Source organism: Akebia trifoliata, chromosome 4, assembly GCF_017979445.1.
Source record: "Akebia trifoliata isolate Shusen 1 chromosome 4, ASM1797944v1, whole genome shotgun sequence".
Lineage (NCBI taxonomy): Eukaryota > Viridiplantae > Streptophyta > Magnoliopsida > Ranunculales > Lardizabalaceae > Akebia > Akebia trifoliata.
In genome coordinates this window covers 27,796,603-27,812,811 of record NC_141378.1, presented here as the reverse complement: position 1 = coordinate 27,812,811, position 16,209 = coordinate 27,796,603, and the positions used below count along the sequence as shown (strand labels likewise).

The 16,209-nt window shown below is 35.5% G+C and overlaps 2 pseudogenes across 2 annotated transcripts; both read right to left on the bottom strand.

Annotated features, from left to right (window-relative positions):
• Window positions 1–7,509: 7,509 nt before the first annotated feature.
• On the bottom strand, window positions 7,510–9,122 carry LOC147404645 (DEAD-box ATP-dependent RNA helicase 22-like; annotated as a pseudogene). The gene is made up of 3 exons (XR_015177287.1): window positions 9,066–9,122; window positions 8,542–8,964; window positions 7,510–8,431 (listed from the first exon to the last, which is right to left on the bottom strand). The product of XR_015177287.1 is annotated as a DEAD-box ATP-dependent RNA helicase 22-like (transcript).
• A 309-nt stretch (window positions 9,123–9,431) lies between these two features.
• On the bottom strand, window positions 9,432–14,394 carry LOC147404644 (nucleolar GTP-binding protein 1 pseudogene; annotated as a pseudogene). Its single transcript, XR_015177843.1, has 3 exons — window positions 14,300–14,394; window positions 11,882–13,951; window positions 9,432–9,667 (listed from the first exon to the last, which is right to left on the bottom strand). The product of XR_015177843.1 is annotated as a nucleolar GTP-binding protein 1 pseudogene (transcript).
• Window positions 14,395–16,209: the final 1,815 nt, after the last annotated feature.

Here is a 16,209-nt window from a genome sequence, read left to right as displayed (position 1 = left end):
GTTTGATTATAATTCTTTTAGTTAGAATTGTATTTTAGTTAGAATTGTTTTATGTAGAATTGTATTTTAATTAAAATTATTTTAGGTAGAGTTGTAATGTTATTTTAGACTTTTCACGTTTTAAGTCGATTTTTAATGTTCTAGGATGTTTTAGAATCGATTTTTCGTAAGAAATTCAATGGAAATATTAGTTTGTGTCATTTATGAAATTTTTGGTGTGAAATGGTCATGAGCTTTATGAGGGGCATTTTCGTAATTTTGTCGAATTCTGTTAAAATTGGTGAAATAATTTATTTGGTTTCGATTTGTTGTTTTATGTGTTCGAAAGGGTTTTTCTAATCGTAACGTAGGCTCTAGGGTTGTTTTGATGTTAGGGGTATTCTGGTAATTTGGTCATTTTTAGTGATTTTTACCGTGAAGCTTCTTTTTGGTCTGCAAGATGATGATTTCTATGTTTTTGGGGTCGTATTTTTCTAGCGTAGCGTGGTTTCTAAGATTTTGTCAATTCGAAATACCTCATCCGGATTTCTGAAATATATCTGGTAACAAAATAAAGCATTGGAATAAACATCCATCATCGGGAACCGTTGCGATCGGGTTGACGAATTGATTAATCAGGCGAGTGCAAAAATGGGGTGTCTACAGCATGGCTCTTTTCGTAGCAGCTGAGGTAGTTTGTTTTATGGCCATGGTGGTCATGGTGACCAATTCCAACCAATTTACGACCAAACCACTAATGGATTCCAACCAATCTACAATCAAACCACCAACAGTTTCAAAGGTATTCTTGGATCTTCTCCTCAATCTTCTTTCAAAAGTAAAGTTGATTCTCACAAAATACTTCTAATGGCGACTTTTGACCCACCATCACTTGTCAAATTTGTGGGAAAAAGGTATATGTACCCATCAATTGTTTTAATTGATTTAAAGCAAATATTAGAGCAAAGTTATCGTAAGTTTTAAGTTACTTCTAATAAGATCACTGTGAGTTTAAGTTGAATGCAGTGAACTTTTATTTTCTATTCACCTAGAATATTATAAAAAATGAGGTTTGATGAACTTTGACTTTTTGATACATTTGGTTGGTTGATTAGAAGAAAAATAAAATTGGAATGAATACGCCTTGGACAACAATCATTGAATTAGATTGGGTACCTTAGAAAGGGTTGATTAGAAAAAATCGAGTATGATAAATTTATACTTCCTGATTCATTTGGTTGGTTGATTAGAAGAAAAATAAAATTGGATTGAATATGTCTTGAACAACAACCATTGAATTAGATTGGGTACCTTAAAAAGGGTTGCATGCTTTACTTTAAAAGTGCGAAAAAGAAGGAGAAGAAAAGAAAAAGAAAAAAAATCCCTTGAAACAAAAAAGAAAGATTCAAAAAATTCGAGAAAAAAGAAAAACATTTAGAGTTTAGAATTTCAGTAAAGAGAAAGTCGTCAAGTATAAAAACATGAATACAATGGAATATTACAGATAAAGCCCTTTAGAAGTATTAAAGTGAATATCCACACTTTTCACAATTCCAGACAGGATGCTAAATTTAGAATTAAACCCCAAGTTAATGCAATTATTCCTGATTAGACAGAAGGTTGGTACTCACTCTAGGAAATCAAATCTCTTAAGTTTCTAAGTTAAAAATACCATTTCTTAAAAGTTAATATAAGTTTAAGTTTTTTCATAGAAAAATAAGAGTTTGGTATCTATACCAGTATTACATCTAAAAGACTGATAAATCACAATTAACATGTGCTTTTTAATATAAGTTTAGATTTTGATCATTTTACTTCAAAGTTGTTTTGAATTTTTTGGGTATATTCTCTCCAAGCCCTCACGAGTCAACCTCGTCCACCAGGGATAACCTAGGGGTTTAAGGATTTGCTACATTTGTTAAATGCAGTCGAGTAAGCCTACGAAAGTGGCTTGAACTTTATTTTTACTCTGGACTAGTAAAATCTAGATTTAGATGTGTGATCAAGGCCTAAAAATGCAATTTTAAGATTTAATTATGCAAGACCTTAGCATAGTTTATCTAACCAATTCCTCATTTTAACTTAATTTATTGCTTAGGCATAAATAATAATTAGTTTATTTAATTTCAATTAAATTGTGGGCCTAATGGAACTAATTTGTTAATTAATTTTAGGTCCAAATATTCTCGAAATCATGATGGAAGAATCAAAATTAGTTAGTAGGTGGAAAATACTCTAGAGATCAAGACATTGTTCTAGACTAAAATTAGAAAGCAGAAGCCCCAATAAGATAGCAACGTTGGATTCTCGTGGAATTATACGCTTAAGTGGTGCTGACTTGGTCATCTTGTTAGAAGTTGTGTAATTAGGGTTAAGAATTTTTGAGAACACGTAAACCCTAATTTATTCTATTTAAAGGGGCCCAAACCCTTTATTTCAATATACTTATTTTGGGAAAGAATTTTAGATTAATATTAGGTTTTATTTTCTTTTACTTTATTTTTGTGTAATCAGAGAGAGGTTTTGTACGAAATGATTAAAAATTAAAGAAAGATCATTTCGTTTTACAGTTATTCCCAAGTTTCTATTATTTTAATATACCTTATTTTATTTTTACATTCATGTGAATCTACAATGACTCTTAACTAATCCTTCCATTAGAGAGGGCGATGAAGTCGAAGAGCAGGATGATTTTTGTTATCATTGCATCTATTTATTCTAGCAATTGATTCTATTATTTAATTATTTGACCAAGTGATAAAACTTAGTAATACATGTTAACGGTGATTATCCATTCTTAGATAAGTTCAAGATGGATTATGCACGACATGGGTAGATGATTATTAGGGTTTATTTACTTAGTAAAATATTTCTTAAAGATTCAAACAATCATAAATTTTAAAAATTCTATTTTTCGATCCATGTGCATTTGATTGCTAATTGGATCGAGACAATATCAGCAATTAAATTGGTGTTTTAATTATAATATCTCTTGTTAAATATGGAATCATCATCTCTAATGCTTTAATCATTTTGTTTTTCAATATTTTTTTTCTTTATTATTTTTAACCTCTCAAAAAGAGTTATCAATCCCTTTTACACCACTAAAAAATCATGTCACATGACATTGTCCACACGGAGCATATGAAAGATGACCCACTTGGCAAATCCTTACAAACCAAAAGCTCTCTATAATTAAGGGATAAAATCCACACAGTACCCCTCAATTAAGATGATAATTAGTGATTAGCTCATACCAAATCAATATAATTTTCATTAGTGTTAATTGAATGGACCCTTTGACCCTCAAAAGTGCGCAACAAACACTGTAAATAATGTCTTTTTGGGGAGGAGAGATGGGCACTGCCTTTGCCTCAAAGCTCCACCCAAATCATCCTAGAGAAACTCACTCCCTCTCTCTCCACCCAGAACTCCCTTGAAGACTGAAAGTAAAATAAGAAAGGAGAAAAAAGAACAAGACTCAAGTTCAATGTAATATTGTGCATAGTATCTTATTAAATCTTCGTTGCAAGAGCCTAAATGGGGATAAGTGAGTGTTTAGTATAACATCTTCTTTCCCATCTTTTAAATTCGTTCTATGGTTGATCTGATGCGGTCAATTCTTTCGAAAACTTATTTTCTTCTATTACTAATTTACTTTGCTGTCTGTAAACCTCTTTCCCTTACTACTAGATAGAGGGTGACTTCCATCTACATGAGTACAAAGACGAGACAAGCCCTACAGTCTCCGATAAAATATTATATCTACTTTCATATTATATTATATCATTTAATATATTATAAAAGCTCTTTTGTAATTTAAAGTATCAATTAAGACGATTATGAAAATAACATAATAAAATGACATTGTTGTCGTCAAAGTGTGTAATAACCATAGATGCTTTTCTCGTAACTATGACATTTATGGTTCCTATACACCTCCACATCAGAAATGTCCCCTGACAATGTTACTCCACACGACTCTTATTTGAGACGCCACATTTCTTGATGTGAGAGTGGATAGGAACCATAAATGCTCTTACACTCATATCTCAATGAAAAGCATCTATGGTCCCCATACACTTTCACGTCAAGAAGTGCTATATGAGTTTTCAACCTGAGGTCACTTCAACATTAGTCCTCTTACTTATATCACCAAACCCAACAATAAGAACGAACCATTCAAATGATCCTACTTAGATAAATACATTAAAGTTCATAAAAAGACAAATTACTTTTATTATCTTAGATTAAACTAGATTTAATTTATAGTGTATATATTAAATGCAATATGGAAATTGTTATTTGATTTTTATAGTATTCGAAAATTTCCCAAATTGACCAAACTGGCACCTTCATGGCCCAAAAGAGGCAATAAGATTCCATAATCACAAAAAACACTCAAACCATAAACCCTAAAAAAAATGATCTACAGAAAACATGAATGAATCCTAAAATTATCATCAAAGGACAAATTTTTCTACAGATGAAAAAACTGATTAAAGCAACACTAACACAAACAGTTCTCTATCTCAAGTAACCGAAATCTCAAAAAGCCTAATTATGTATACATAGATATCGAAAATAGTAGGGATTCATACATCTCTTGATGAAGATTATCTTGTTTGAATTAGACATAAAAATTGATTTGCAATCAGTCAACATCTGAAATCATCATCCATACTTCTCCAGCATCAACTATGTTAACAATGGTATTCAGATAAACACACTATATTTTACAGACTCCTATCAAGCAAACAAGCATTTTTACCCATCAAACAAATTATTATAACATTAGTCCAACAAATTGCACAAATTATAATCGAATTACTCCATCAAGCAAACATGAATTTGAATTTGCAATTACCCTTCTCTTGTAAGAAAAACTGACTGTAAAATCCATAAATTGAATAAATAATATTAAATAAGTCAAATATAAAGATAAAATATTAAAAAATTATCAAAATATTAATAACATTGAAATTGAATCGAACATAGAGAACAATCTATTGGAAGCCATAAAAATTAGTACAAAGGATGATTCAATGAAATTAACAAACAAGATTCAAATCAGTGATCTACGAACTTATAGAGTTGCATTTCATTCCACCAAAAAGAACACATAACTCATCGATTTGTGATCAAATTTGAGAACAGTGTGCTTTTTACAAAACAAAACAAAAAAAAAAAAAAAACAGTTGTTAGTGATGAAATAAGAGAACAGAAATCAATTGGTTCAAAGTGTAGGTGCTATACAAAAATTTTCAATTTTGATAGCATTGAAATTTTTTTAGCATATGCTGCAAACCCATTTGGCATTAAGGCCCTGCTTGGTACCATGCAAATCATTTGCACCGCAAGTGATTATTTGCAGCACTTTTTGGGCTGCAAACTATATGCTAAAATTTGTGAAGGGCTTAAGAGGTTCATGCAAATAATTTGCAATGCAAAAAAAATTTAGAATATAATCAAGCATCTGTAAATTATATTCCAACAAATCATTTGCCTTTGCAAATGATTTGCTTCTACCAAGCAGGGCCTAAGTGTTTGGTTTTAAAAACTATCCAATTGGAGCTTTGATGGATATATTATATTTGAAAATTCAACTACAGCAAGTGAAGTATTCAAATCTGATGGCTATATTATAACAACAAAAGAGTTCGATAACAATAACGAGACCATACATATGTTCTTCGTCTATCCAGAAATTTACATGGAAAAGTGCAAAATCTATCCAAAGCCCAACAAGCCTACGCTGTTCAAGTTGTTAAAAAAAGCTTTGAACAACCAACAACTCACCATCCATGAATATATGAAAGAAAAAAAAATGTCCAAACCAAATTCTCCAATTAAAAAAAAAAATTACCAATAATGGTATCCAAATGTGGTCCCAATAACAATTGTATCAAATTCTATTTCATTGCTATAAAGAAGTAGAGATTAAACAGTGTTAGATTCAAAATGTGTCCTCACCCAATAATGCTAGAACTCTGTCTTCAACAGTATTACTCTGCTGGAAAGTGGAGCATGCAGGTGGTCGAGTATAATAAATGGCTAAAATTTAGAAACAATGACCAATTTGTTCGATCCGAAAGGTGTCCTTCCTTGATCAATTTTTGCTGCACCATGGGAAATATGTTGCACGTGTGAGATATATTTCCGATGTTGCAGCAAGCTCAGGAGTAAAAGCCCCTTTGTTATGTCTATGTTCAATGTCTGAAGTGAACCTCATTACTAGTCCTCCATTTCAATGGATTCATAAATCTTAAAAGGCATGTTTTTTTTTTTTTTTTGTATGCACAAAAATACAATTGAAGAACTTGCTAAAAGTATAAAATAACAGCTATTGGCACCCCAACTTTTACTTGTTATGCCCCAATTAAAAATAAAGAAAATAAGTAAAAGTTGGGATGCCAATAAAAGCTCTCTCGTCGTTTTTGGGGGGCTAGATTTCTAGTTTTCAGGTTTAGGATTTTATATGAGCTTATTACAATTGTAAAAGATTACCGAAATTGTTTGAATGAGTGTTGTAATGTTGAGTTTATAATCTGAGCCAAACCTTTGTAATGTTTGAAGAATGTGTTTTAATCTTTGAATGGGGTGTAATAAATAATTTAAGAAATTGGGGAGTAATAAGTAAAAGCTGGGGTGCCAATAGCAGCTCTCAAATTATATCACGATAAAAACTTCTTGTTGGACAAAGAAGTTCTTGGGATGGCAATTGTTGGATATTGCAGGCTCAAGATGAAAGCTTTGGAGGGCCATGTTAACTCATTTGGGAGAAAATGAAAAATCTTGTCGAGCTTATTCCAGAAACCCCTTTTTCCTGCTAAATGCCTTCTCCAACTCAAGAAAGTGCACAAACGTACAAGTTGGGAGTAAAGTAGAAATTACATGGTGGTTTAGGATCGCTAGAGAAGTTGCACAGATACCAACTCATCATCGACTTAAAACTATTGAACATTTACTCTAGGGACTTAAGTAGGATCTATGTGGTAGTTTTTTATAGGTAAGATTTAGATGGTGGGTTCACTACAATTTAACACTAGAATCCATCACTAGTGAGAACTGCATTTCAATACATCTATGTTACATAGGATACCAAAGGTTCCATGGTGCACAATATTTTCTTCTGGACTAGGTAGCAAAATAATCAGTTTTAGGTAATTGTTCAGAAACTTCAGATCAGATATACAAAATTGTATATATATATAAAAAAGTTCAAGAATTTACCATGGGCTGACCCATTTTCCCTGCTTGACGCACTGCTGCAACAAGATCCCTACTGGATTCCGTGTACGAGCTCGTGACAAGTCCAGATTGACCTGCTCTTGCTGCTGGCCAAAACTATGCAGGAAATCTATGGCTGAAGTCGCAAACTCCACCTTGAGTTAAACAAATAATTTCACATCGGTTAGTTCCTCTGAGAGTAGGCATATAGAGTAAAACAGGATATATACAGCACAACTGAACTTTTTATCTTTTAAGAAAAAAAAAGTTGCCAATGAAAATATACAAGTTTTTCATAATCCTACAGAAAGCTCTCACATGATTCATAAACTTAGGCAAAAAAGCCAGCATCTATGTTCAACTAGTTCCAACTACTGACATTAAAGAAGGTAAGTGGAGTACCATCTAAAAGTATCAGCATAAACTAACAGGCCAGTAAAGAAAAATCACAATGAGAAACAATAATGTTCCTCATGCCACAACCCCCTTTCAAGTAAAAACGTATCCATCAGACTAGCTCAGCAATTTATTAGGGCCCAGCAATCCAATTAAAATATACCAAAAACATGAAGATATCCCTCATATCAGGAAACCAAAAAATTTAGCAGCATGGCTTTTGCCCAAATATCATCTATGTTTATTCTGAAACAGAAAAGATTCATGATGGACTTCTATTTTTTCTGATTGATGATAACTGCCTTTGACTTAAACATACCAAAATTAGCCAACATGAGACACAAAATATCATGGTTGCTGCAAAGACAGTCATTTAATGATGTTTCAAAGTTTACAAGGAAACTTATAGCATCTAATTTAACTTTGTCAAACTACCAATCATCAATTACATATATATGACAAATTTATTGAATCAGGATCAGTAATTTATTTGGAAATTAGTTCCTGAATAACATGTGAAACGTTTGGAATATCAAGCCCGCGAGCAGCCGCATCAGTGCACACAAGCATTCCACCACTTTCATGAAAATCAATCAAATTCTGTGTTCACTCCTCCAAAGAGCTTTCACCATGGTAACAAACACACTCAACACCAATTCTCTGCAATATCTCAGCCACAGATTCAACAGTATTTGCAAATATCATAGTCCAACTAACACCAATTTCAGAATCTAGCACTTCAGAACTAAAACCTTGCTTCACAGCATCTATGAGAACATCCACCCGTGTATCGACCGTAACTTCAATCCACCACCTCTGCTCCAATCTGAAGCAAAACAAAAGTAATTACATCATCGATATGCATGAAGAGACCTATTTACTCAACAAATTATGACACAAAAAGAACTCAACCAACAAAACTATTGAAACACATACCTGGGGTTGTGACCCATTTGGCATCCAGAAACATCCATTTCAACACTCCACCAGCGATCTGCTTCCCATTAGTTGGAAGTGTGGCCACAATAAAAATCCATTGCTTACTGCGCTCATAAACCTTTATAACCCTTCTCCAATCTTTTCCACGGTTGGGTCCAACCCCATTCTCCCTCAAGTCTTCAAGATCAACAACACTGTCATCATCTTCATCCTCATTATCAGAGGTTAAATTTGGCTGTAGCTCCTAACCATCTCCTGACTCAAAATGTGCCACGGAATCAGCATTTGGTTCCATCGAACTCTCCACTACAGAGCCTTTCAATCTTGATAATACCTTTTCTTCAAAACAGAACATACTTATAAGACGGATAACTTGATTCTGAAAACTACCACAAATAACATATCCGCTTCATCAAACACCTGCTCACAAGCTTAAACATCAAACAAATCATGGATTACAATTATTTAAGTTAGTTCAACAAGTTTACCAAGAAATTGTTTTCTACTTTTGTGCTAGCTACTTTGAAAGCCACTCGATCTGTAGAAGAAGGTGAGGGCAAGGGCAAACCAGTAACCATTATAGTTACTGTTACAATGATATTTTGTCACGTTTCCTATTGGCCTTGACAAAAGCAAATCAACATTGTTGTGAGGATTGCAAGAGGTATCACCATAATTCAAGACTAGAATCATTCATAGAGACCACAAACCATTCTGGCGAGATGAACCAACATTTCAGCGTATAATCAATCACTCATAGAGACCAAGTAACAGTTATGGCTCTAAAGATGGGGTTCTATGAGAACTCGTGCTCAAGTATATCAATTATACAAAGACAGATCTTTTATTTCTCCTGCACAAATCAATTCAAATAACCACATACTCACTCAACATCAACTGTTGTCATCATTAATCTCTCGGAGTTTTGAAACAAAACCAAACAAAAACAAAAAAGAAAAGCTAAAAGTTCAAACTTAAATTTAACACAGATTTGGGCCCAAAACCCTCTCAAAAAATGTAACCTTATGGAGTCTCTCTCTCAGCCGCTTCTATGCCCATGGTAAAACAAAAAACAGAAGAAAACATTCAGAAGTGGCCACTGGATCTCAAGATTCCCGACAACCTGTAAAACCATAAGAAAACAAATTCTTAATACAACAGAACAAGAGAAAAAAGAAAGAAAAGAAAGGAAAAACTGATCTTGATACAAGTTCTTGAGACTTGAGAGCATATTGATATAACGCGCGCCGCACACACACACACACACACACACACACACACAAACAGTAGCCTACCTGTCTCTCAAGAATCAAATCATAGCCCTTACCAAATGAGAAGGAAAAATAAAAAATAAAAATATGGCGAACCATAGTTAGAACCTCTCTCAATGGATACTATGTCCATGACTTGTTGACCAGACACTAAGGGTGTGTTTGATTGCAGGGAAAATTTTAGTTGGCAAATGATTTGCCAGGAAAATCCTTTCCTATTGTTTGAGCACAGCATGGAAAACTTCGCGGAAAATTACTTTCTATTTGTTGAGTGGCATAAAAAAAAAGAAAAAAAAAATTTATTTTAATTTAACTTTTGCGATAACTATATAAAAATTATGATAATCATAATGTAAACAATCCAATATCAAGATTCAACATCAAAAGGTCAACAATTACAATGCAACTGGTCGTTTTGTTATTGAATCCAATCCAAACACAAACAAGAACAACAACTTCCTCTCCTTTGCCCTACTTGATTTCAAGGACTAAATTAGGATTGCTCTATCAAAAGACAAAAGTCTAGGTTCCTCTGTAAGTTTATGTAAGAAAAGTCATCATCATCATCAAAGCCTTATCCAAATATATGGGGTCGGCTAAAGTTCCTGTGGAAGTCCATTATGGGAAAAATAAAATCATCCAAATCGACCCAAAAGCCATATCAGTGGTAGGGAAGAACTAAAACCAAACATGAAAGATAAACATAACCAAAGCTTTATCCCAGAATTCAGGGTCAGCTAGATAGATCTCATTCCTTAATTTAATCTTATCTAAATCAATGTCTCTAAAAAAATGAAGCAAAAAATGAAAATCCATTTGATTAGAAAAACAGAAAATCTCAACTCCAAGTAATCTTCTCTTGCATAGGTAGTCCATATGCACATTAAAAAACTGACTACAGTGGGCTTGGGCCCATTGCTAATCATAGATTCCAAGAGCTTAAAACATTCTGAGAACCTCCCAACTGTACAGAAATACTGAATCTAACAAGTTGTAACAATAATGAGAGAAGGATGACTATTTTACAATACAAATTCACATATAATTGCAGTAAATTACACTTTGATGCCCAAACTCAGTCACTGTAATTCTTCCAATAGTTATGTAACAGTTAAAAATAATGTTTTACTTTATTATAAAGATCCAATTCTTTTGCATTGACAAAATTACTCTTGTACCATTAATCTGACCTCCAAAATTTGACTGCAAACTTAAACATAGCAGATGACAGTCAATAGTAACTTAAACCAGTAATATTCCTTCCCACTTAAATAAATCAATTTGTAAATAAAATAATCATAAGAGAGGGAAAAAAAATTAACTTCAACATTAACATTTCACAGACAATGCAATGCCCCTCACCTTTTACATTTCAATAATAAGACAAAGCTATGAACGTTCTTTCAATAAAACAAACCACAGAGAGAGATTATATTTGTTTAGTCATCTGGGTTTCTTGGTGAGGAAGGTGAAGGCAACTGTGTAGAGTTTCAATGCAGACAGGTTTCTAATTGTGTTTATTTCTTGTTTTTTATTTTTTTCTATTTTTTTGTTACTTTTTATATTCCGTGTGGTTGGCAAACTGTTTTCCAAGGGGGGGAAGGGTAAGAAAAGGATTTGCCTTCCGCTTTGGAAAATCTCGCACGTGGGGCAAATCATTTTCCACTCAAAATTAATTACTTTGCTGCATCAAACACAATAAAATCATCATTTTCCATGGAGTTTGCCTCTCAATCAAACACGCCCTAACTAAAACCAGACCTATTGTACACTTTTAACTTCTCTTTGTGAGAGCTATTGATACTTTTGACCTCTTTTATACCAACCAACCAAGACAACTTGTAATTTGGTGAGCCACCCTACATGGGTACAAGTATAGTTGAGGACAATTAATCATGCACAAGGAAAATCAATCATCCCAACAAAAAAAAAAAAAAAGAGCAACAAAATATAAAGATATAAATTATGATATTAGTTGATGAGGGGAGTATAAAGTGGAGCATAAACAAAAAGACAAAACAGAAGAAAGTAAAGAGAAATTGCCAAAAAAGAGATGGAATGTCTACCTTCGATACATCAGCGTCTATCAGTTTTTCCACTGGAACGCTTTCCAGAGAACAAATGCTTTGGTTTAAGATTAGGAATAACCCTATCTGCCTCTCCACGACGAGCATCCTTGTTTCTCTTCTTGACTGATTTCTTAGCTAGTTTCATAGCCTTGACCTTCTGCGAGGAGTCCTTAAAGCCCTCACCTGGAACAACTTCACCAGGTGGTCGTGACATAGACCTTGACCTTGACATTGATAGAGATCGAGACCTCATCCGAAGCTTCTTGTTGGGTTGGTCAACATCCATATCCATAGCATCACCACCATATTCATCTCCCCTGCCAAGTGACCTCTCCCTCTTCCGGCCCATTCTAGAGACCGACCTGCTGCGTGCCCGATTAACCGCTGAAGATGGATCCAAACCCAACGAAGATAGCTGCCTCCCCATCCTCTCAGATGTGAACTTCTTGTCTTTGTCAAACTTCCTTGGTACTGTTGGCCTACTCTCTGCAGTACTCTTCTTGATCCTATGTTGCTGAATATGCAAGCTTTTCTTTTTCCTGATCTCAGCCAAGGCTTGTTGTTCTTCCGGGGTCAATTCTTTATCATCCATCCCGAAATCCTCATCATCCGCCTCTTGTTCAAGTCGAAGCCCCTCTTCTCGTTCTAACTCTTCAAGCCTTTGTAAGATATCCGGATCAACAAAGTCATAGACATTATGGCCATCAAGAATTTCTGGCATTATGTCTTGTTTCCATTCGTCGTTTTCTAAGATGTAGTGCTTCCTCAAGTCCGCAGAGTAAACACCAGCACCACCATTATCGTTCTCCAAATCTCTTTCAAGTTCTCTCTTCTCCTTCTGTGCCGCTTCCTTAGCTTGGTTTCCAAAACTGCTTGAGGTATGCAAGGTGGCCTTTCTTTCTGATCACGCAATTTTGGAATCGCAACATGAAACCTATTCAAGCAGTCATTGATCTTCTTTGATTTCATCTTCAACTCCACACGTTGATCCAACAATCTTTCACAAGCTGCATTCTTTACTGCAATCACTCCATCCTCAGTCAAAGTGCTCATAGTCAAGAGAATCCCATCGTCATTAGTCACCTCACCGCCTTGGCCTATAACAGTCTTCGTTGCTTCGGCTTTCATCTCCATGACCAACTTCATGTCTTCCTCTGGAAGACCATCCAAGGGCTGCAAATCAGTCTTGTTGCAAACTATGATCAATGGCTTATTCATAAACAATGACTTGATACTATGAAACAAAGCTGCCTGTTGGGCGATACTATAACCACACGACCCCGAGATGTCCAAAAAGAATAAAACGGCGGATCGCAGATGAGCCAAAGCTGTGATACTGCACATCTCAATAATATTACGATCTTCAAACGGACGGTCCAAAATCCCGGGTGTATCTATCACTTGGTACCTCAAGTACTTATAATCAGTATGTCCAACAAATAGAGACTTTGTAGTGAACGCATATGGTTGAACATCAACATCTGCTCTAGTAATTTTGTTGATGAAGGAGCTCTTCCCAACATTTGGGTACCCACATATCAAGATCGTCCTCGTGTTGGGGTCGATCGATGGGAGCCTTGCCATATGTTGTCTGATTTGTTCTAGATAAGCCAAACTAGGACCGATACGTTTTATCACCGTACACATTCTACCAAGTGCGGCAACTTTTAGAGATTTGCATCGATAGAGTGAGTCACCGTACTTCAACAACTTGACGTAATCCTTGGAAATCTTACCAATGAGGTTCCTTGCAGTATTGATCTGACCAAGTGCAAGCTTGTAATGGTCTTTGTTGTAGAGGACATGTAAGAGGTCTCCATAAAAAGGGTGGATGTCATCAAGTCGGGGGAACTCATCGATGATGTTAGAGAGCTTATTGTGAAAGTTTTGTTGGGTGTATTTCACTTTGCGCATGTAGAATTGACGGAGACGAGAGATGGCATAACCCTTGTGGACAACGGTTGGTGTTTGGCGTTGGGTACGGGAGAGTATGATATCGATGAAGTCCTTTCTAGTGGGAACCACTGTAATCTTCTTGAAGTTGTATTGCACCATCTTTTATAGTTTCTGTTTCACACACACAACAAGAATACATATCACATAATATCCGATTCCAAGTAAAACCTCCTCATCTTCAATTTCTATCATCCATAATTTTCAAAATCCCTTCTTCTCCAACCTGGCTCAAAAAAACCCTCAATTATTTTCTCAAACCCTACTTTTCAAACCTAATCAACAAACCCTTATTTTTCATCTTTAATTTAGTTCCTATATATCTACTCAACTTCAAAACCTCAAGACAAGCTAGGATTTGGGAGAAGTAAAAAAAAAAAACGATGGATTGGATTTTTAGCAAAGAAATCAAGGATTTTTCAGTTGGAGATTGAAGAGAGAAAGAGAGAGAGAGAGAGTTACCTGACTTCCTTCGCGTCCGAGAAGATGCCGCAAATGGAGAAGATGGTTGCCGCCCTCCTCCCTGGTTTATAAACCCTAATAAGAGATAGTGAAGTAAGGGTATGTTTGATTGCACATGGAAAATAGGGTGGAAAATCAATTTCCATGGAAAATGACATTTTTCAAGTGTTTGATTGCACATGGAAATGGAATTCATTTTCCACCCCATTCAAAAAGTCCACTAAATCATGGATTTCATTTTCCCACCCATATGGGTGGGAAAATGAAATCCACCCATATTTTCATCATCAATTCTTCCCTACCACCACCACCACTACCACCACTATCACCACCACCATCACCATTACACTAACCTCGTCGTCGTCGTCGTCGTCACCATCGCCGTCGCCATCGGCTCCGTCTCCGACCACCTTCTATCTCTTTTCTTCTTTTTCTTCTTCTCTTTCTTCTCCATCCCTCACCTCATCCACCACCACTACCACCACGTTCTCCCCCCATCTTCCTCACTTACCTCCGTCGCCACCGTCACCGTCGTCGTTGTCGTGGCTGCCACCGCCGTTGTCGTGGCCACCACCATTGTCGCCGTCGTGGCCGCCATCGTTGTCGCCACATCCTCCCCCCTCCCTCTTCCTCGTCATCTTCTTCTTCCTCTCCCTCTCCTATCATCTTCTTCCTCTTTCTCCTCTTCTTCTTTTTTCTCATATTTTTTCATGATTTTATCCATGTGAAATCAAACAATGGAATTTGATTTTCCAACCCTACCTATTTTCCACAACTAATTTTCCATGGATTTCAAATTCCATGGAAAGTGACTTTCCATGCAATCAAACATACCCTAAGAGGACAAATGAATACCGCATCTCTCTTCTGTTCTAATTTTTGAGTTGAAAAAGGGAGCTGTTAATGGTATTCCAACTATTACTTATTACACCCCCAATTTAAAATGAGAAACATCTTCCTTAGTATAGAGGTGATTTCGTGTTACCTCTTACAACTCGGCTCTTTCTGTTCGTCTCATGTTCTTTGCTTGGTCCGATCAATGGTGATACCGGTGTGATATTTGCCAAAAACCCTCTGATGATAAAGTTAGCTCTCATGTTAACTAGTAATGGACTCTTTGACTTTTTGAACCCCTCCCTCTTAATCTCCTCCTCTATTTATAGTTCTATCTAGAAATCTCTTCGAATAAATAATCTCTTCGAGATCTTTGATCTGCAGAGGATTCCTTACTTTTTAGGAGAGGTTACTGAGAAGGGAAAGATTCACTTGGACTTTGTTATCCATTTCCTGGATTCTTGGGATCTTCTCTAAAATTATGGGATATGAGTTGACTTGGTGACAACCCCCATATCTACCATGCTCGGTCCATATACTGGACAGGATTGACATTCGAGCTCTACCCTTCAGACGAGTTGGCTGTCCTAGGTACCACTTAGGAGCAAAAATCATTTAGTTCTAGTCTAGCTTTTGGACAAGTGTAAGGTCCAGATATCTTATTGTTTAACCATCTACAATTACCCTTTCTCAAGATGAAGCTAATCTTCAGCCGTCGTCTCGAGAAACGAGGCCCAAACATCATTAAATGTCACTTATGTTTTATCTTTTCATCATTACACCGTTTTGCTTCAGGTTCCATCATAATTATAAACTACTGTTTCAAATTTCAAACGGTGCAAACAATTGGGCTTCACTCATTCCTAATCTAACGCGTGTCCCAATAACTTGCGCCTTGTTGTTCACAATTTTTTGCTATAAATACAAGGACTTTAGGGATTCAAATGCCCTTTTTCTATCTTTGCCTTCTCCCTTTTACTATTTTTGAGCTTGGAAGCACCCAAGCCTTTTTGTCTGCAACTCAATCCTTCTTCCTTCTTCTTTGAATTTCTTTGGAGGTAACAATTATTGCCTCT